Source organism: Callorhinus ursinus, unplaced genomic scaffold (assembly GCF_003265705.2).
Source record: "Callorhinus ursinus isolate GAN/ISIS: 27379988/994484 unplaced genomic scaffold, GSC_fseal_2.0 scaffold68, whole genome shotgun sequence".
Lineage (NCBI taxonomy): Eukaryota > Metazoa > Chordata > Mammalia > Carnivora > Otariidae > Callorhinus > Callorhinus ursinus.
In genome coordinates, this window is record NW_027397130.1 from 4,073,522 (window position 1) to 4,096,088 (window position 22,567).

The 22,567-nt window shown below is 54.0% G+C and overlaps 1 long non-coding RNA gene across 1 annotated transcript in view; it reads right to left on the reverse strand.

Annotated features, from left to right (window-relative positions):
• Nucleotides 1–9,148: 9,148 nt before the first annotated feature.
• Nucleotides 9,149–22,567, reverse strand: part of LOC112814446 (uncharacterized) — a 14,462-nt gene continuing 1,043 nt past the window's right edge. The window contains exons 2-3 of the long non-coding RNA XR_003205765.2: nt 19,531–19,699; nt 9,149–10,374 (exon numbers count right to left, since the gene is read on the reverse strand). This is a non-coding gene — a long non-coding RNA (uncharacterized lncRNA). The remainder of the gene's footprint in view (nt 10,375–19,530; nt 19,700–22,567) is intronic.

Below are 22,567 nucleotides of genomic sequence, written 5' to 3' on the forward strand. Positions count from 1 at the left end.
AGCATTAAAGCCCCCAGGGAGGAAATTTCACAGCGGATTCAGGCAGTTTGGGATTCCGAAGAATATACACTGCGGAGGAGAGCTGGGAGAAGCGGGAGTATATTTTTCATTCTGCTTTTGGTAAAAATGTATTTGCAATAGAAATATCATTCAAGGGGCGCCTGGGTGGCTCAGTTGGTTAAGCATCTGCCTTCTGCTCGGGTCATGATCCTGGAGTCCTGGGATGGAGCCCCGCATCGGGCTCCCTGCTTGGCGGGGAGCCTGCTTCTCCCTCTCCCTCTGCTCATGCTCTCTCTCTCTCTCTCTCTCAAATACATAAAATCTTAAAAAAAAAAAGAAATATCATTCAATAAATAAGTAAGTAAATAATGAATAAACCATCCAATACTGCTTTGGGTTTCTACTGACAGTCGGGAAGAAACGAGTTCAAGCAGATCATCAAAGATAACGGTAAGGAGGAAGCTCCAGCTGAAGGAAGAAGAGACCACTGCCCTTGACTGATATTGCCCTGGGCATGGAGGCCTGTGGTGGAAACACCACTGGTAAATACCCAGCAGCGAAGAGGGGCTGGCTGGATGCAAACAAGTCAGAAGGGAGGCCTTTGCACAAAATAACCCCCCAGGAAGATCTGGCCTGCGGTGATTGCCTAAGGGACAGTGCTCAAGTGCCTCAGTTTATTGAGAATTGGACTGCGTGAAACAGGGTCAAATTAAGGGACCTTTCTTAGCAGTTACCTGAGGGACCCCTTCTCTCTAATTTCCAGGATTGCACAGTTAAAACAACCCCCATTGTTCGTCCTGGCTTCTGAAGGTGCACGAATCAAAGCGCCACGTTTATCTGATATTCTCTGAAGTGGTTAATCTACCAGAGCGATGAAAGGGTGGTTTATTGGGTTAATTGCCAATGCAAAACAAAACAAAACAACATGCAGACAAAACAAAACAAACCAAAAACCAAAAACCCAAACTGCTGCTGGGGACCTATATTTGAAAACAGACACAAGGGACCGTGCAAGTAAAAATATAATTGTGCCCCCCTCTCCCTGTCCAGTTTCCTTCCTCATAAATCTGTGTGGTTCGAAGTATGGTGACCAGATTATGCTAAGCCCTTCCGATAACAGACCGGAAAAGTCCATACCAGTCTGCCGGCTGCACTAAGAACTTTAGATTGCCCCGAGTGATGTTCACCATGTGAGCCTCAGGGACGACCTTGAACACAATTTTTAGCCCCCTCTGTTCCAATTCACCATGATTGTGAGATGTACCGTTAGCTGGCAGGATTCTCCTGATGCTGATTATGAGATGCGCTTCAATTTGGAGAACATTAGAAAGTGAAGCAAATGTGTATTTCCAAGCGGAGAGAATATGGTGTTACAAGGTATCAGTATTTCCCTTTGTCCTGTTTCTTTTTTCTCTTTCTCGCCCTTTCTTTCCTCTCCTCCCTCCATGCCTTATCCCTTCCCTACTTTCCATTTTGGTTGTACAATACACTAGGGGCTGGGAGGGCGTGTGGGAGCCCTTAGGAATGTCTGCCGCGCCCCACGTTTGCCTGGAGACCTGTTCCGCCACGGCTGCCGAGCCCTGGAGAAGCAACCCCACCTCCAGCAGAAAGAACAGAGCTTTGCCATCTTAGGGCCAGCCCGGTGCTTCTTGCCATCCCCCACCTCCCCGCCCCCCAGAGTTCACACCACCACCTCCCCGCCTCCCCCTCCCCCGCCTTGGGTCGCCGACTTTGCTTCTCCGAGTCTCTTGATGCAACAGTGGTAGTGGACCCTGTTTCATAAAGCTCTTGAGAGGAAAAAAAAAAAAAAGCTCTTGAGAGCAGTGAATGACATGCTACCTTTATATTTTTTTAAGATTTTTATTTATTTATTTGAGAGAGAGAGAGCGAGCAGTGGGGAGGGGCAGAGGGAGAGGGAGAGGGAGAGGCAGAAGCAGACTCTCCGCTGAGCAGGAAGCCCCGTGCGGGGCTTGATCCCAGGACGCTGGGATCGCGACCTGAGCCGGAGGCAGAGGCTTTAACCGACTGAGCCAGCCGGGCGCCCCGATACCTTCAGAACTCCACGGAGAGCTCTGGACACGTGGCTGTTCAGTACACATCCAACTCGTCTCCTACCTGTAAAACCCTGAACATAAACTGAGAGCATCTCCTTGCTGGCCCGGGCTAGATCAGTATAATGTTGGACTGGTCGTCGTCAGACATGCGAATGGATTCTTTGAACTTAAATGAGCTGGATCTCTCGGCCATCCTCTCTCAAGGTTGTGGAACATCTCTCAAGTCTTGTTCTCCGAATAATGAAGAAGATTTTCAGGGTTTGGAAAACCTGAAAGACACCATGAGGGTGAGGATGGGGTGGGGGGAGCATAGTGAAGCCAGAAAAGAAGGCGCCCAGGAGAGGAGACCCGAAGAAAGGGTCTCCTTTCTCAGACAGAAAGGTGTTGCCCAAGAATAGTTCTGCAAGTGGGGGAGGGAGCAGAGAGGGGCGCCGGGGGCGGGGACTCAGGCGAGGGGGGCTGGAAGTTGACCTGGCCGCTGGAAGTCTGGGTGTCTCAGCTGACCACACCAAGAGGAAAAGCCTGTCCTGGAAGGTGATGCTCCCTGTGGGCATTAGGCCTAGAAGAGCCTCTGGGCCTTGTGCTCCATGGGGTTGGGTCCTGTCTGGACTCAGGGTGTAGCTAAACTGCAATGTAAAATGTGACACTGGACACCTAGTCCTGTAAGCTGGATTTTTTGGGAAGTGGGGGAAGTGGGTTTCTGGCTCCCATAGAACATTCCAGAAACATCTTGATCCTCCCCCACAATCTGGGGAGGCTTACCCCGTCCCCCTCCCTTGCTCCCCGTGGTGTTGAGGCTGAAGAGGAAGGACAGGCACGTGGTGTAGAAGGGAAAACTCACTGTGCTCCCTAATGGCTATGTGGACTGTAGGGTTTAGGTTCTGGAAAGGGACAGGGTTGACATCGCTTCAACCTCGTAGGGGCAATTCCAGGCTGGGGGTTGGTTGGGTCAGGGTTGGCCCAGAGATACTCTCAATCTTGCCTGCTTGAACCATTCACTCCCTCCCCCATGAGCCCTGGCCCAGTGGCCTGGGTGCAGACCGAGGGACGGGCGGGGGGGGGGATAGAGGTGTTTGGCCAGGGGGACCTTTGGAGGCTTTTCAAAGTGCCTCTCCTAGGCTGGTCACAGCCTGACCCTGCCTCCTTCCTGCTGCCCTGAGACTGGGGAAGAATGTGCCCAAAGAGAAAAGAAGCCCAACATCCCTGGGAAGAAAGGTGGAGTCTGACCCCAAAGAAGGAGCCTCTATCCCCTTACACTTTTTTTTTTTTTTTTTTTTTAAGATTTTATGTATTTATTTGACAGAGAGAGACACAGCGAGAGAGGGAACACGAGCAGGGGGAGTGGGAGAGGGAGAAGCAGGCTTCCTGCCGAGCGGGGAGCCCGACGCAGGGCTCGATCCCAGGACCCTGGGACCATGACCCGAGCCGAAGGCAGACGCTTAACGACTGAGCCACCCAGGCGCCCCGTCCCCTTTTACACTTTTCATGGGACAAGGAAGGGGTTGGGGCTGCAAGTCTCCACGGATACGCCACGGATCACTCTGGTGATCCCAGGCAGACAGCTCAGGGCAAGGCTCCGTGTGTGTCCGCTGAGTAGCCACCTGCCCCATGGTCTTCGGTACAGGAAGTCCCACTCTTTCTAGGAGCCTTCCACAGCTGCCTCAGCGGGACCCCATTCCCCCTCCAGCCAAGCCACATTCAGGCCTAGCCCCAATGTGTGTGTGTGTGTGTGGGGGGGGTGCGTGTGCATGTCCACGCACGTGCGTGCCCACACACACGGGCCCAGAGAAAGCCTTGCTGGGCAAAAGCAAACGGGGAGAGTGCAAGGACTTCTCTGTGTTATATTCTCCAATGACCCTTTTAAATATATGACAAACAGTTAAAACAAAAGCCCATTTAGCTTTTATGCCTGTGATTCTCCATATCCATTCCAGTTAATTACAGTGATTTAAAAACATCTGCATTTAATAAAGAACCTTCTTTTCCTCCTGTTCTCAGTCCACCCCCCACCTGATCTTTCTTCAGGCCACTGGGCTAACGCAGTAATTATCATCTCCACCAGCCCAGGCCAGAGCCGTCCGTGGGGTCAGAAGACCAGACTTCAGGAGGCCCAGAGAGCAGAGTGAGACTTGGGGGGAAGGGGGGAGGGGGAGGGGAGGAGGGATTGGGGACGAGGGAGGGAGGGAGGATGGAAGGAAGGGGGAGGGGAGGAGGGATTGGGGAGGAGGGGGAGAATGGAAGGAGGATGCAAGGAGGGGGAGGGGAGGATGGAGATGGGGAGGAGCGAGCCTAGCAGGCCTTTTCTCTAGCAGAGGATCCGGGGCTGGGAGGGTTCAAATCCGGGGACTAGGAAATGGCAGTATTTCAAATTTTTCATTAATTCTGGGCCTTAGGACTGTTTATTTGACAAAAGGAGAGACTGAGGCAAGGCAGGGGACTTAACTCTTGACCCAGGATCTCCCTTTGCTCCAGGAAGGGGGCTGGGGGTGGAGAAGCCTCCAAACTGGGTCTCCCACCCTGGGTCTAGAGCCTTCCTTTTATAAAATGCCATGTGTGGTCTCTGGCTCCCTTCTGGGCTCTGGGGACTCGCTGGCGACTCCTGCTCAGGATAATGCCTGTCATCAGCCACAGCGACTCCTTGGTGGATGCGTGGAGGCTCAGTGGCCCTCAGATACTTTGGCCTTGGGTGGATTTTTCTAGGCTTAGGCCGGCAAAACACAAGCAGAAAGGCTCTCAGCTGGGGCTGCTCCTGGGGAGGGGGATGCCAGGGGCCCAACCCCCTGCCAAGGAATCTGCTCCCCCAGCTTCTGGCCCCTGCAGGTCTGCACCTTCAATGCGGAAGAAGGCCAGGCCCTGTCACCATGAGGACAGTTCTGGGCAGGTGCCAACAGCCCGATTTCCGTGGAGGTGAAAACAGAACATCTAGCTCCACCCAGCAATTAGGGGCTCAGGAGATCGCTGGGAGATCTGGGGACCCTGGGAGGGGGAGGCAGGAGCAGAAATCAGCTTTGGGGCCTGGAGAAGGAAGGCCAGTGGGGGCATGGGGAAGTGACAGGTTCCCAAGTTCCCAGTGGGAGACCTCAGGCTCTCAGGAAGTAGGGTGCGGAGGGGGAGAGGGGCCAGACAAGAGGGAGGGAGGAGCTCAGACTTCACAAGGGTGTATGTCCTCCCTACTGGTCTCAACACTTCCAGCCAGAAAGCTCCTTGACTCCTTCCCTGCAACCCATCCATAGCCCCCCACTTCCTAACCCCAGAGGCAGAGACTCCTCGCACTGGGGGACAGACCATCAACCCCTAAAGCTTCAGGCCTTGGGAGGCCGACAGGAGAGCCCTGTTGGGTGGATTCAGGGAAGGTGCCTGAGTGGGGAGGACCTTGCCCGATAAAGATAGTAGAACGCTCTGCAAAGTTAAACAGGAAACACCGACGACTTTGAAAGCCATTAGCCCCGGGGTATGCGGGTATGCGCTCAGGAGCTGTGTGACCTCGGGCAGGCTACTTAACCTCTCCGAGCACTGCGCTACCCCAGCTGGGAAGGTGGTGGCGGAGCAGGTCGCTGGAGAGGCCCCTGTATTCAGCACTGCCTGGCTGGCCCCCTGCCCTAGCATCTAGCCCCCTCTTAGGTCAGGATTCTTGAGAGAACTGTCCTGTCTCTGTACCTCTTTAAACTTGGAAATGAGAAGGAACTTTGCTTCCCGAGGTTGCTTTTTTGCCAAAGCCGCAGCGAGGGGGAGGCAGGATCAGAGACTGAGTTCTCAGTGGGATTCAGGTCGCCCTGCTGGGCCCTGCTGCTACCTGCTGGGGGTAGGCTCAGATAAAACCCAGGGGGTCAGACTCTGCGGCTGGGCTGGGCTGGGGAGGAGGTAGGAGGAGACGCCCCCCCCCCCCCGACTTCCTGAGTGGCAGCCGGGACAAATATCCTCAGCAAGCAAGAGCAACACTCAAAACCGGCTGTGCCCTTTTACCCCCTTCACCTTGCCGAGAGCTCCCTGGGATGGGGCTGCCCTGGGGGAGAGGCTGCACCTGCCTCCAGGAGAGGTGGAAGGAGACTCAGGAAAGCTAACCTCTCAGAAGAGTGAGCCCTCGGGAGAAAGGGAGACTTTCTGCAGTTCCTGGAATGCAATTTCTACACCCGCCCCCCCGACTTTGCATCCACCACCCTCCCGTACCCCACCGATTTTCCTTCATTGTTGCTACCAGAGCATCACGTTGATTTGCTCCAAGAGAGTGCTGACTGGCTCTCCTTTTCCCTGCTGGGCCCCCTGGCGACTAGTGCGGGGCCAGGCAGGGTGTGCGGGCCTGTGGGGCATGCCAGGTCTGGGGCGCGCGCCGAAGGGCGGGTTCCACACAGCGCACGCAGTGCCTGATGTCTGGGAGCAGATACGGTGGTCTCATTTTGATCCTGAGCTTGCTTCCACCAGGTCCTCCCGCCAGTCCCTTCCTGGCTCCTTTCATTCTGAGCTGGCCAGTTCCTGCCGCCTCCTTCGGTTTCCTGGAAGTCCCATCGGTCCTCTCCCTTGAATTCACGGAAACCTGGATCTCCCTGACGACAAGGTGTACCATGCCTCTTCCAGGAGGCCTCCTAGGACTTCCCCTGCTCCTCTCTGCTCCTCACCCCCCCACCGCTGGAAAGAGACCCCCAGACAGCGCCCTCCCATGGAACGTTCCAGACTGACAATCTTCCCTGTGGGCTCCCCAGGTCCCAGCTCTTCCTCTGAGGAAGCCCCTGACCCTGCTTACCTTCTATGTCCATCATGCTCGGCCAGGAGCTTTGTGGTCTGCCACCTCACCTCCCTGGTCTGGCGATCGTGGCAACCCCTGGCCTCCTCCATCCCAGGCTCTCCTTCTGCTCTCCCTGCTCCCCTCTCTGCCCACAGCACAGCAAGGACTCACTGTCCCCAAGAACTGCTCCCCTCCTCCTTTCTCCTTCCTCCCTGATTCCTCAACTGTCCCCTAGACCGTTGGCCACTTCTGAGGCTCCCCGGGTGTCCCGGAGATCATGGACCCCACTCGTGAGGCTTTAGTCACCTTCTTTATCCACAGACACCTTTTCCTGCCCCGTCGGACAACGGCTTGCCTGCCCTGCCAGGTCCCAACCTGGGTCAGGGGAACCATCTGGTTTGGCAGGCAGCTAAGTTCAGTTCAAGTCCACGGGGCTCCCTATCTGCATGACCCGGGGCAAGTAGCTTGGCCTCCTGAGTCTCAACTTGCTCATCTGCGAAATGGAGGCAAGCGCTGCTTCCTGGGGCTCTGAGGATGATGAAGGCCTGCCACAAAATCGTTCGTGCGGGCTCCAGTGCCGAGCACGCGCTCAGTGGATGTGACCTGCGATCAGTGTCCTTTGCTGGCTCCTCCCCACAGTCTTATCACGCATTATAGACATGGTGCATCTGTCTTCTCCGGATTGCCTGTCCCTGAAGAAAAGGGCCCAGGTCTTTTTCATCCTTGGATCTTCAGTACTAGGTGTCATTGAACGGTACTGAATCGCATCTGCATTTCTGAAATGTTCCCAAATTTTGGTGTTAAGGGGGCTGTGGGTAGAGGTGACCTCAGAGTGTTCTGACAGGGCCTTCATATGAGAGGTGACAAGCCCCTCCAGCCTTTTCCCACCAGGAGAAGGAGGGCCTCCGCTGAAGGTGTGGCCAGGCATTAATGGGGGTTATTGGCCAAGGCTAGACCAGCAACGCGAAACAGCAAACCTCTCTCTTGGCGTGTGAACTCACAGCAAATTGACGAGTGCATGTCCTGTGTGTGAGCTGCTGAGGTTTTCCATGACATCAGCAGAACCCAGCAATATCCTGGGTTCACCAAGAGCTTCGGGCCTTTTGTTCGTGAGAACCCCTAGCAATGACCAGCCACTGACAGCAGAGAGCCCACCGCACGCGTTAATAAGTCCCCCCTTGGCAACCCCAACCTAGTACGGGTCAGCCTCATCCAGTGCTGAGCACACCGTGGGTGCTTAATAAATATGCCCTGAATGGGTGAATGAGTGAACAAGTGCATAAAAGGCCAAAGTAGGGCCATCTGTTTTAAACACAAAGGTTGTGGGTTCTGTCCCTGATTGTGCCAAAGAGCTTTATTCCTTTCCAGAATTAAATCTGTGCTCTGTGGCCCCATGAGGGGCTCTCTCTGTTGCTCATTCATTCATTCAGCAAATATTCATTGACCCCCACCCCCGACCATGGACCAGGCTCTGAGCTCTTAGAAGGGGCAGGACGCACCCGCCCAGCCCGTCACCACTATGGGAGATGGGGTTCCAGCACCAGAAGGCTGTTGGTGGCGAAGCAGCGTCCATGGTAGTGACAGCTGTCTTCTTGCTTTGAAAATCATTAATGGCCTGGTGTTTGCTCCCAGATGGCATTTTGAGTCTTGCCCAGTTGTGATGTTCTCAGTCTTGGATTGGATTTCTGGCAATTTCAAAATCTCCAGGATTGACTGATCAGTCTATTCCTTCATCAACCGTTTGTGAACGGGGCTGTGGCTCCAAGCATTACTCAAATTCTTGCTGGAACACAACCCGGCCCCACACTTTCTCTACTCAGTGCCAGGCCTGCCGGGTGAACCCCAGATATTGTTGGGCTCTGCTGACGTCGTGGAAAATCTTAGCAGCTCATGCATAGGACGCGCACTTGTCAATTAGCTGGAGAGCTGGCTGCCGAAAGAAAAAGGTTTGCGGTTTCACAGTTTCACATTGTCCTTCCAAGAGACAAAGGGTCCTCTCCTCTGGCCTCGGAGGAGCATTTTCCCAAGCGGGGCACTAGATAACCCGAGGCCAGGGCTGTACCAGGCGAGCCCCTGCCCCTCCCTGTTCCGATGTGGGAGGTGGAGGTCAGGGAGATGCGTCTATTCGTTCTGGACACCTGGGCCCGGGCTGAGCTACCTGGGTTGGAGGGAGGGCCGGGGAAGCTCTCGCGGGCTTGGCTTGCTCACTCGTAGGGAGTAGAAATGACAAATGGCTCCCGCTGGGCACCCTGCCGGCCTTCCTGCCGGATCGTTTATCTCGGCGGCGAGTGATTTGCATACTGACGGGGTGGGAACTGCCTCTCTCGGCGCCCCTCCCCTGCTCACCCCTCCCCTCTCCTCCCCTGCTCCCACTCCAGCACAACTCAGCGTGAGCCGCCTGCCCCACGGCCACCTTGAGTGGCGCCCTAAAGCCCTCAATCGCCTCCTCGATTGGCACTGCCCGAGACCATCATTGTGTCTCCAAAAGGCTCCCGTTAAAACAGTCAAAGCTGCTTCTGAGGGGCAAGCAAGACCTTTCCCTGTTGTAGCGGCAGGGAACAGGGGCTCGTGATGAATGACACCGAGCCCTACCATTTGGGTGTCCTGATAAAAATTTGGTCAGGAGGAGGAAAGGGGAAGGCGAGGCCAGGTGCCCCCTCTGAACCCTTCCAGTCGCACGCTCTCAGCAGCTCTGAGCATTCCAGTCCCAGTTACGGGGGAGGCCTTGCCTGGGCAGACAGCCCGAGAGAGGCAGCATTTGAATCCAGGTCTGCCGACTCCAAAGCCCACAGGTCACAAGGAGCTACCTGTACCCCAGGGGCATCAGGGGAGACGGGGGTGCGGGGGCGTGGTGACCAGGGACTCACCACCATGTCAGCTCCGGAGGCAGTGACCAGGTGGGGGGCTGGCTGCAAGAGCTGGGCAGGGTGGCTGAGATCCAGGCCCCTTCCTTCCTCCCTCTGCTTCTCTTCTGCTTCCCCATGAGCCCATCCCTTCACCAGCGGGGCACACCACATGCCCAGAGACTTCCAGATCCTCCCAATTTGCAGGACCAGTCACGCTGGGGGTGGTAACAGTCACGGGCCAGCCGTGTGGGGGAGTTCCTGATTGACAGTGTCCCTCTGGGGTAAGGCCAGTGTAGGGAGCTTCGAGGGGCTGGGGAGGGCTGTGCAGGGCTCTCTGGGAGGCCAGGCTCGGTGGGGCTGGGGTGGTCCAGGACAGAAGTTTCCCAAATCAGAGATGAGGCTGAACAGGGGATCCAGTTGGTACATAGGCCAGTTCTCTCAAGGTTGGTCTTACCTGCAAATCCCTTGCAAGCCTTATCACAGTGGGAAGCCTCCTTCTGCCCCATTGTCAGTGAGGGTTTCGGGGTGTTTTGTGGACCTTCTCCCCGGGTCCTCTGCCCTCAGGCTCTTTCTGAGACCACACAGTACCCTGGGTGTATGGCTCAGCCCCCTGGAATGGGGTGGGTGGGGGGAACTGGGTTGTCCAAGGAAGGCTTGGCTTTCCCTTTTCCTGGACGGTGAGCAATAGTGTGGGATCCAGGGCAGGTGGTGGGAACAGTCTGTTCCACGTGTGGCCAATGAGGACATGCAGCATCTGTAGGAATTTAAAAACAACAATAAAACCAGCAAAAGTTGGTCTGCTTTCTAGTCTGCCTTTTTTTTGGGGGGGGGCCTGCTTTTTGTCAACATCATGCACTCGCAATTCCCAACAATGTCCCTGAAAAATGTTTTTGTTGGTCTGAGTTCTAAACAAAAAATGCTGTTTGCTGTTGGATTTTAATAACATGTATGTAAGCTTCAAATTAGCACGTTTTTATTACTTAACCTTTGATAAACCTCGCATTCTTTGTGGGAGTCAGTTTGGAAAACCCCCGTTGTGCTGCTGGCTGCCAGCACAGGGACGGCCACTTGGGTTCATTTGGGGAGGTAGCTGTGGTTCCTAAGGGTCCCGCATCATTCACGATGGTTCTAGGGGCAGTTTGTGGGTCCAGCCCCCCTCCCCAGAATGGCTTCATACAGCATTTGAACAGCAAGTTTGGAATAAACCATGGCGGCCCTGGGTTTGCAGGGACGATGAGACAGAACTTGACTCAGAACTGACTTGACTCAGTCCTTCTGTGTGACTCCGTATGGTTTTTGTTTGTGTTTAAAATTTAAAACAGTGACACAGGGGCACCTGGGTGGCTCAGTTGGCGAAGCGTCTGCCTTCGGCTCAGGTCATGATCCCAGGGTCCTGGGATCGAGCCCAGTGAAGGGCTCTCTGCTCAGTGAGGAGCCTGCTTCTCTCTCTTCCTCTGCCTTTGCCGCTCCCCCTGCTTATGCTCTCTCTCGCTCTCTCTCTGTCAAATAAATAAATAAAATCTTAAAAAAAATAAAACAGTAACACAGTATGAACTGTGACGAGAAGTTATTTACGTTTGGCAAGTACCCGTTTCAGTTCACACGTGAGATACTGTACTGAATGTGAATGATCTTTTTAAGGTGAAAATTTATTCTTCTTTTAAAACAATTGTTTTAAATCACAAATCAGGAAAAGAATGACTAGTACATATTTTATTCCTGTATGAGTTTCCTGCAGCTGCTTTAACAAATTGCCCAATATCTCGTGGCTTACTACAATACACACCTGTTATCTTAGGGCTCTGGAAGCTGAGTCTGAAGTGGGCGTTCTCACCTGGTCAAAACCAGATGTTAGCTGGGCTGAGCTCCCTTGCAGAGGCTTCAGAGGAGGGCCCCTTGCCTTAACCTTTTTCCCAGTTTCTAGGGGCTGCTGCATGCCTTGGCCCCTTCCTGCATCTTCAAAGCACTTTACTTTGTTCTTATAGTCTCCTCTCTCAAATCTGGGTCTGCCTCCCTCTTAGAAGGACCCAGGCAATTACTTTTAGGGCTCACCTGGATGATCCAGGATAATCTCCCCATTGTCGCAAGATCCTTGACTTAATCACATTTGCAAACCCCCTCTTGCCATTTAAGGTAACATTTACAGATTCTAGGGATTAGGGTATATTGGGGGGCTGTTTTTCAGCCTACCACAATTACCAAAAATCATTTTGTCGCAAGGCGTGGGGGTTAAAACATCACTCACTCTGCGTGTGAATCGAAGCCAGAGGCCTGACGTTGCTGAAAATGCTTGTGGAGGACAGGTTTTGTCATAGGTGTTGAGGGGGATGGAGATTGTATTTTGACACAAGTCAGGGATGTGTGTGTGTGTGTTTGTGTGCGTGTGCGCACCTGTTTAGGTGTGGATGGTCCACCGGCTTGATTGATTGAATGGTATGTGAAGGGCAAGTGTGGGGCTGTTTGCAGGGCTATGTCCATCCCACTCCAGGGTCAAGGATATTTGAGCTCAGCCCCTGTAGGACCTTTATGATTTATTCTGAGGAAGCGTTCTTCATGGTGTGTAGTATTTGCCGCCTGACGTACGTAACATACTCAGCACTCTGATCCATGATTCAGCAACGAACACACAGACAATCCCTGTGCTTCCGGACTTTCTATCACACCTGCACGTGTTGGTTTAGTATCTGTCTCACCCACAGAAGGCAGGTTCCTTGAGGGCAGGCACTTTTGCTGGTAATTAGACACTGCCCAGGAAGACAGCCCAGCACGTGGCAGGCCTCGGCGAACAGTGATGAAACCAGCTCAGGTCCTGCTGGGTGCATCTCTGAGAGGCAAGAATTTGGAGTTATGGCTCTCCGAGTAAAAATGTGCCAGCAGATGACAGAAGTGGATTTCCTCCTTTCCATGTTTTTTTTATCGTGGTGATGCCATTGTTTTGCCTTCACTGTTTGCGTGAAGTCTTGGAATTCAGTGTCTGTTGTGGATCCAAGTTGAATTTCTGAACAACTACATATGGGAGGTGTCAAGATGATCCTTGGATGGTCATTCACCATTTGGCTGAGACACTTATTAGGTACCATGAAATCTAACAGGACAGAAACCTGCCCTGAGAAGGCCTTTCCCCCAAATCACTGGATAAGAAAACCTTCCATTTGGCCCTCAATGTTTACCCTGCCTTCCGACGCCTCCCTTTCCCTAAGCCCTCGACAGGGCATGCTGCTCTGGCCCCCTTGGATCCCACCCAGCCCTGTTCTCCGTAGGGACAGGGAGGCAAGGGAACCAGAGAGGCAGACACTCAGCCTTACAGAGAACAGCATCTCCATCTTCAGGCAGACCCTGGTCCCCGGCAGAGTCAGCCTGCTGCTTGAGATTAGCTTGGACCTGGTTCTCTTCCTGGTTCTCCTTCGACCCTGCCGAAAGGCATGGGGGCTTCATACTTTACTCCAGCTTTCTTGATTCAGTTCGGAATCTCAGAGCCAGCGCATCATGCCCCTTTAGGGAGGCGGACAATCTAGGTACTCCGCATACGGTTCCAGCCGCCCTCCAGTGGAACGCAAAGGAGGAGAGGCCCAGACGGAACGCCCGGGTTCCCGAAAGACAAGCCCGAGACAAGAGACAGATGAAAGAAAATGATGTGAAGTAACCCACCCCCCCACCCCGCCCCAAAATGGACATAAATTCAGGCTGAGATCGCATCCTGGTGTTCTGATGACGTGAACCACAAGAACAAAGCTGAGGGAGATTTTTAAATGTCATCACCAGGCTCCTCTGTGGAATTGCAGCTTTGTTATTTATTACGTACCGCCGGGAACATATCATTCCTTCTGTTCCGTGGTGCCGGAGCACTTGCAGCCCGGCCGCCCCGCTGGGCTCCTGCCCACGCCACCGTGTGAGTCCTGCCTCGTGGAGGTGCCAGCCGAGCGAGGAGAATTTTTTTTTTTGTTTTTAATCGATGTCATGTAGGAGCATGCCAGATCAGGAAGACAGAGGCAGGAAGGCTGAGGTGCGGGGGAGCGTGCGTGGTGCCAGCCCCCGTCTGCTGAGATCAGGATTGGGGGAGCCACGGCCCGTCCACAAGTGGCAGGGTGGGAATCTGCTTGTGTATTTGCGAACTAAACAAAACTCCCCAAACCCAAAAAACCAGAGTCCCAGTGTGTGCGGCCAGTTGGCGGAGGCTCCAGGCTCTCGCGGCCTCCCTGAGCCCAGCGTCCCTGAGCCCCCAGCTGCTCCTCCAAGTCCTTGGGGAAGAGAGGCGAGCGCGCGTTGCTGGCCCATCTGGGCAGCCACCGCCCGGCCATATTTCACCTTTACGCCTGCTGAGCTGCCTTCTGCTTTCAGAAGAGGGAAATCCAGACAACAGTATGAGCTCTCCAAGAAGTTTCAGTTCCACGTTTTCAGCCCGCGAGGCGGCACGCTGACAGATTTCACCCCGATGATGACATTTGGCAGATGAGTGAGGCCGCCAAGGCCACCGCTTTCTAGCAAGGCTGTCGTGCCCGGCCACGGTTTCGGGGTTCAGCTGGGGGCTCCTGCTTTTCCCAGAGAATCCTTTCTTCTTTCAAATTCGACCTTTTATTTTTTATTAAAAAATTTTTTTAATTATAAATTTTTTTTTTTTTAAATTCGACCTTTTAAACAAAGCTTTGGCCCTTGGTCGCACGAAGGCAGCCCTTACAGAGAAGCCTCACCACCATGTTACGTTGCACACCAAAGATGATGGAGCAGCCATGCAAACTCAATTCTGTAAGAAATATTCTGTTTAATTGATTTTCTAAAAAAATCTATTATGTTTCTGTGGGCCTGTCTATTGATCTGCAGCCCCGCAGAAGTAATGAAGAAGCTTTGTGATCAATAAGGCCAAAGTGTATCTTACCCTGAATCTGCTCTGCCCGCCCGCTGGGGATGCGACCAGCCGGATTCCCCAGACGGGCGTCCCGACGACGAGTGTGAGCAGCCTTCTCCATGACTGCTGAAATTTATTTCTATTGGCATCAACATAACAAATGAAACCCCGATGACTTCCCTTGCTCTGAAAGCCAAGAATATATCACACCAGACGTCGTGAAACACACAAGAACACAATTTGCAAAAAGAAAAAAGAAAAGAAAAACCCGGCATCTTTAACCTTAGCGCCTTAGCTCCTCCCCCACACTTAATTAGGATAATATTTTACTCCTCAGCTCTTAAGCTGGTTTTCTCTCGTATTCGCCGCCCGCCCTCCCCAGCCCCTTCGGATTGGTTTTATGAGCCTTAGAAGGTTTTTCTGTGTCCGTCGTGAATGCCAAGTTCAGGTAGGTGCAATTGCAGACTGATCATTCGGGGTAGAGCTGACATTGCTATCTTACCCTCTAAAAAATAATAATGTTGAAAGAGACAAGGCACCTGCAGTAACTTACACACGAGCCCTGGTCGGTGGGAAATGCTGCAGACACCATCAGGCAGTATTTTGCTACAGAAACGAGAGCTTCCTGAACCTGATAAGTAATCTTGGTTGCTGTTAATTTCAGAGTTTATCATTTGCATTTTGCCCTTAAAGCGGAGGACACTGCCTGAGGCAGATTCTGATCAGATGCTGTGCAAACTCAACCTACCGCTTTGAGTGGATTTAGGAATGGGCTCTCCTCAGGGCTAGCGCTGTGCTTCCTGACCACCGCCCCCTCCAGGGAAGCTGGCAGGTGCAGCCGGATGGGGCGTTACGTGGTGCAAAAGCGATGCTATCAAGGTCAGCAGGGACCACATCATGAAGGGCTTTGCCCAGGGGCACTGGGGAGCCATGGAGAGATTATTATAAGGGGAGAGAAGTGACCAGATGTGTAACTTTACAGCCATTACCCGCTACAGGGCAGAATGGCTGTTCTCAGCCCCCTTCTGTGTGCACACACTGAACGAGGACGGTAATGATCATAGCTAGCACTTACAATGGACCAAGCTCTGCTCCAAGTTTTATATGTAGCCACTCATTTCACACAGCAACCCTCTCAGGGAGATACTGTTATTCTCTCACTTTACAGATAAAGACACAGACATACGCGGAGGGTCCCACACGACAGGTGAGCATCTCATGAACCACACCGCCCTGGTCAGGTGTGGCGTGGTATCCCTGCTCTCTCAGCTCCCCAGGAATGCCTGCTGGATAGGAAGCACCTGAGGGAGGATGCCTTTCATGGAGGGATCATAACCCTCACTTGGTTCAAATTTGGATTCAAAAAGCAAATCATTTGGGGGAATGCAATTATTAGTAAATGATTGCATAAGCACATCTTCCAGCAGGTTAAGATGAACCAGTGTGTTCTGGCTCCAAAGCCCAGCTAGGAGCATGGCCCAGTGGAGGAGGAGGGTGTAGCCATCACGGGAGGGACAGCGCCTGCCTTGCGGTGGTGAGGGAGAGGGAGGAGCGGGGGGCTGTGCCCAGGGGTCCAGCCAGAGTGACCTGGGGGTTGGCAATGCCTCGCAGAGGCGGATGCCTGCCCGTGTGCAGGTACGTGTGTGTGCCGTCACCCCACATGTTCACTGGGTACCTCCTCTGCATTACACTCCTCTGTGCGAGGCACCGGGACATTGCAGTGACAGGCTGGGGACATGGCTTTCACAGCTGACATGCCAGTGGGGAGCTCACGTGTCCACAGCGGGGGACAGAGAAAGAGGAGCTGAGATGAGCAGAGCAGGAGGGATGATGATGAGTGTTCAAAGAGAAATCCTGCGGCTTCTCGCGGGCGCTCTGCGCACCCACACACGCCACGCATGGAAAGGCACGCACGTGAAGGACAGAAGGCCTTCTGCACCAAGCGCTGAGTAACCCTTACAACCAGCACAAGGGGGGGCACCCTTGGAGGCTGGCCAGTCCCCACTGGCCATTCAGACAGCTCCCGGGTTGGGACAAGTAGCTTTGAACGCCTGCGGGAGGGAGGGAAGAGCCTGGAAGGGACGTGCGGACGGAAGGAGGGGCAGGTGTCTTCTCCCTTGCACACCTGCCTGGGTGTTGAGGTGACTTCTCAGGCAGGAGGCCTCTGCCCTCCAGCATCCCCCAGCTCTGCTCCAAGCCATGGAAAGGCCCGCAGTTCATCCCTGCTTCTGTCCAGATGACAAGGTTTGGGAGGTAATTTGTTAACACGGTAGCCCTAAGTGGCCCTAAGTGGCCTTCGGGGCCAGAGGTTATCACTGGCCAGTGCGGTACAATGCCCCCGGATGCTTTAAAACCACAGAAGGGAAGCTGGGCCAACCCAGACGTGCGAGGTCAGGGTCTGTAGGTGAGGCCTGGGTCTAGTTTGCAACCCCCACTCCCCCACCCGGCAGCTCTCCTGTGCGGCCGGAGCTGAGGCCCTGGGGTGAACCCTTCCCTGTGCTTTGAAGCCATGGTCCTCAGGTTTGGTTGGCAGCTCTCAGAACCAAAACGGAGGAGGCAGGCGGGAAGGTCAGGGAGAGAGACGCAAGAGGGGGCGGACACCTCAGGGACAGATTCTCTTTCCTTCCACTTTGGTGACAGAGGGCCACAGGCTGGGGACCTTTGGTGGATGAGAACCTTGTGTGTGCCTGGGCACAGGGAAGGTGCTCAGTGACGGTGTCGAGCGAGTGAGGACGGGTGGACAGGGGGTGGGAGGTGGGGGTGGGGGGGATGGGGGGGAGGTGGGGGTGGGAAGACAGGGGGACAGGGGGTGGGAGGGGGGGGTGGGACTGGTGGTTGGGAGGTGGATGGGGGAGGGGGGGGGGAGGGGGGGGGGAGGGGGGTTGGCTTCTTAGGCTCCTTCTGGGTGCTGCTTTCACGCGGTGTGTTTGTGTGGTGGAGGTGGCGCTGAGGAAGTGGGGTCTCCTGTTCGCTTTGGCCCTGGTTTCACAGGAAATGCTCAAGAAAAATGAAGACCATGTCGGTATAAAGTTAGAGTTTTGACGGAGAGCCAGCCTTGAACACAATTTGTCTCAGGTTCTTTAACTGAGAAGTTGAAAGGATCTCAGTGTCCAGAGGGAATCTTTAAGAGTTTCCTGTTCAGCTTTCCGGGTGAAATCCTATCCAAGCATGGCTGGGCCCCAGCTCTTGAGTTCGGCTTTCTCCCCTGTGGGCTTCCTGGTCAGGACCCCCCGCATCTCCTGGTCTTGGTCTTGGCCTCCGCGTGGGAACCCGGGGTGTCCTGCTCTGATGGTGAGCCCCTGCCCCCCACTTCCTTCCTCCTTTCCTGGCCGGGCCCCTTCCTCCTGAAAGCCCTCCTAGTCCACTGTCTGAATGCTGGTCCTCGAAGGCGGGAAAAGGAAGACAATACTGACAGAGTTCTGAGTTTTTCAAAATGCTGCAAGCAGCCCCTTTAAAGAGCCACCATCTATTCTGTGATTATATCCTTCCCACCTTTTGGGGTTAAGAAGTCCCTTATTTTATAAAATGACTGTGACGTGGGCTGGCACGTGCTTTAAATGTTGTGCTTACTCAGAGCATAACTTGGCCATCCATAGTCATTCCCTACTTTCCTGTTCTGAAATTTTGCCACATGGAGCCATCAGGGTCCAGGTGAGGATGCCACAGAGTGGGGCTTCCAGGCCAAGGGACAGAATTAGGGGGGAGGGCCAGAGAACCCCAGGAACCCTTTCTACCCGGCTGGGGCATGAGGAGGGCGTTCGTTCGACAAATGTTGCTTGAGCACCTGCTGTGTGAGAGACAGCGGGTGGGGTTCCGGGGAGATCAGGATAAATGACATGGTCCCTGCCCTCAGGTGTGTGGGCGCAGCTGAGACGAAAAGTTACCAAGTGCCTTCAGAGGGTGGGCACTGCTCACATCACATGTCCCCCCAGCCAAGTCACGGTGTCGTTGGCTTAGTAACTGGAGCTCCTTTCTGCTAAATGGGACAACCCCTGGCTAGTTTCATTGGCCAGGACGGATATACGACTGTGTGGGTGTGTGTATATCTTACAGGTAAACCCAGATCACGAACATTTTAACCGTTTCGTCTGTGTGTGTGTTAGCTGCACGCCGGTGGTGAAGAACAGGCACGTAATGCTGCTCAGACGTGGGGATAGGTATGTCATTTTGCATCTTTAGGATTGGCAGCCATCCTGGTTTTTTTCTTATGGCGGGTCCTTGTGTGTGCATATCTGTGGATGTGTGTGTGGGGGGAGGGAGTGAGGGGAGAATGGAGAGCCCCCCCGGGATAGAAATCACTTCCTAGCCGGGTCATATGATCCGTTCCCTTTTGGCCTGAGTTTCTAGTGAGAGCAGCCAAAAGAAAAATTGGAATAAAAGAGGGTTTCCTGGTAGGAAAGGAAACCATTTTTGGGACATGTCATGAAGTTTAAGGTTTGGTGCCCTGGGGCACCTGGGTGGCTCAGTCGGTGAAACGTCCAAGCCTTGATCTCAGCTCAGGTCTTCTTCTTCTTCTTCTTCTTTTTTCTTTTTTTAAGATTTTATTCATTTATTTGGCACAGAGAGAGAAGCACAAGCAGGCAGAGGGAGAAACAGGCTCCTGGCTGAGCAGGGAGCCCAATGTGGAACTCGATCCCAGGACCCTGGGATCACGACCTGAGCTGAAGGCAGATGCTAAATGACTGAGCCACCCAGGTGCCCCCTCAGCTCAGGTCTTGATCTCAGGGTTGTGGGTTCAAGCCCCGAGCTGGGCTCCAGGCTGGGAGTTTAAAAAAAAAAAAAAAGGAAGATTTGGTGCCCTGGTCCTGAGGTGGGATGAGGTTTGGGGTCTGGGCCCGCACACGTGGCGGTTGCTAGGTCACACGCTGGGGCGGAGGACACGGCTCTCCTGGGAGCCTGGGTGGGTGGGGGAGTGGATGTTGCCCAGCATTTCTGCTGCAGGGGTGTACTACACCATACTGACGGAGCCGCCACACCTGCCCCCCCTCCTGTGCCTGGTGGGCTCCGGCTCACCCTTTAGCTCTTGGCCTTCCCTGGCCCCCACAGCGGGAAGCCCGTCCTCCTTACCCTTGTTCGCGGCATCCCCTGTCCCCTTTGTGGCGCTTGTCACGATTCATTCCTCCGTACTTGCCAGTTTACTGGTTCGCCGACCCTCTCCTGAGCTGGACTGTGCGCCCACAGGCTGGCGTGTCGTAGGTGCTCAATAAATACTTCCCGAGTCAGTCCTTTCAGGGTCCTAGAAATGGTGACGAGTTTAGTTGCGTCTTGCAGGTGAGGCAACAGACGTCGGGGGGGGGGGGCTGAGCCACCCGCCCGCGGCCACCCACGTGGGATGTGGTGGAGCTGGTACTTGACCCTGCATCTGCCTCGCTGCAAAACCTGTGCTGTGCATGCAATGTCCTGACCCCACACATACGCCTCTCTCCTCTAAGACCTGGGGACACAGAGGGGTGCTGCAGAACAACCTGGACGACCCTCTACCTAGTCCCAAATACCGCCGGCCCGGCAGAGAAGATGCCCAGAGAGAGACTGCCAGAGCATCGAGCCCACTGCAGACAGCACCCCTTCAGCGACCCACCCAGCCAGAGGAGGACATGACTCTTCACTGTCTGTCCTGGCCACTAGCAGGATGGAACGAGCCAGGTCTTGCCCTGGAGACTCCCCTGGCTGCCTGCTGTCCCCTTCCTCCTTTGGCACAGTGGCCTGACCAGGTGGTCCTTGCCTTGCAGACTGGTGTCCACTCGAAGGGTCTCCTTATTTTGTGCTTAACGAGGACTCAGACGGCCCTTCAGCAGCACGGGTCTGGAGGCCTGAACTCCCGGCTGGGAGGGGACTGCTCGTCTCCAGAGGGTGTCCCTGTATTAACACAGAGCCTCTAGGGGCACCTGGTGGCTCAGTCGGTTAAGCGATTGCCTTCGGCTCAGGAGAATCCGGGGTCCTGGGACGGAGCCCCACCTCTGGCTCCCTGCCTGCTTCTCCCTCTCCTCCCTGCTCATGCTCTCTCACTCTCTCTGTTGCTATCTCTGTCTCTCTCTCTCTCTCTGAAATAAATAAATAAAATCTTAAAACAAAAACAAACACAGAGCCTCTATTAGCAGGTGGGGCACAGCCCAGTCAGGGTGATTAAATCGCGCTCCTTGGGTCGGGGGGCTGCCCGGGTGGCACAGCTGGTTGTCAAGACTCTTGTTTTCAGCTCAGGTCAGGATCTCAGGGTCCTGAGATCAAGCCCCATGTCCTCGGGCTCTGTGCTCAGCAGGGAGTCTGCTTGAGAGGATTTCTCTTCCTCCGCTTCTGCCCCTCCCCCCACTCGTGTGCGCATGCGTTCGCGCTCTCTCTCGGTCTCTCTCTCTCTCTCTCTCTCTGTCTCTCAAATAAATAAATAAATCTTTAAAAACAAAAAGCCCTCTCCCGGTTGCTGCCAGTGCCCTCCAGGTGGCAACCGGGGGGACAAGAGCGCCAGCCTCTCAACCACCTCTTTCTGGCGTCCCCAAGCCCAGCACCATTATTTCCGCGCCTGCGGGGAGACCCAGGGTTGTGGGGTTTAGGACTTGGGGGGGCGGGGGCGGGGGAAGGCATATGAGGAGCTCTGGGTGGCTGCTGGGTCCCAGGCACACATGTTAAAAAGAAAACAGTCTAGGGGCGCCTGGGTGGCTCAGTCGTTAAGCGTCTGCCTTCGGCTCAGGTCATGATCTCGGGGTCGTGGGATCGAGCCCCGCGTCGGGCTCCCTGTTCGGCAGGAAGCCCGCTTCTCCCTCTCTCAATCCCCCTACTTGTGTTCCCTCTCTCGCTGTGTCTCTCTCTGTCAAATAAATAAATAAAATCTTTAAAAAAAAAAAAAGAAAACAGTCTATGGGAAAACAGCGACAGAGCACAGAGGGGAAAGCCTTTGGCTGCCCAGGGGGGACCTGCCCCAGGACAACTTTGGGGGTGAGGTTCTGGGTGAGGAGAGATGAGGGAGGTCTTTTCAAGTCAACGGCCAGGAGCTGTCTCCATCCCAAGTCTCTGAGTGGTGCTGGGGGTGAGACCCGGGTGTGCGTGTTGGTTGTGTGGTCCCTGCCTCTGCTCCTGGTGTCCAGCTGCCCATTCAGGCCCGTGATGGTGTGAGAGGCTAGCGGCCAGGCCAGGGGCTATTGCTCTATGTATTTGATCTCATTTCAGCTTATCTCTGCACTTCATTTACACTCGGGTACCAGATGCTCAGAGAGGTTAAGACGCTTGCTTGGGGATGCACAGCTGGGGTTTGTACCCAGTTCTGTTCGCCTCCTGGGCTCCTGACTCTGTGCGGGATAGTCCACGGCTGACCACATCAGCCCCCCAGTCTGCCGGCCTTGCTTCAAATTTTTATTCCTCCACTTACGAGAGCTGTGACTTAGGATCTCCCAGAATCCATCTTCAGCTCCAAAAAACAAGGGAAATACCAGCCAATTCTTCTTGAGGTTGTAGTGAGGATCAAAGATACAAACATACGTGAAAACCACGGTGGAGGGCACGCTTTTATCGGTCCAGCTGTTGGGGTTTGGGAATGAGTTCCCCATCAAAATTTTCTTTAAATAGAGGGGAGATATCCAGACAAACATGAGCAGCATCACTCACTACTCATGCACACACGTTCCCATCTATTCACACACATATACATATATTTATATACACGCATATTTATAGCCATCTACATATGTATGCATTCACACACATATCTATTCACATCTATTTATATACATATATGCATATCTATGTATGCACCCATAGACACACATTTATATATGCATATATATTTATATCTATCCCTATGTATATTCCTATCTATCTATGTATACACACACACATACACACATTCCTTTTGCTTTGCTTTTCTTGGCTGGAAAGTCGGAGGTTCCTTCCTCCTCCCTAGAAATGATGGCATCATAATGATTCCTGAAGCTACATTTTCCGTGAAGAGAAGGCAGCATGGTCCCTCCTGGTGCGAGAGGTGGCCTCTCTCCTCTGTTGTCACGAGCCAGTGGCTGATAGGAGCCTGGTCAGTCCACAGCCCCGGGCTCATCTTCCTTTCCTCCAGGAAGCAAAACAAATGCTTGATCTCTGACACCTCAAACCAGCAAATGCGGGG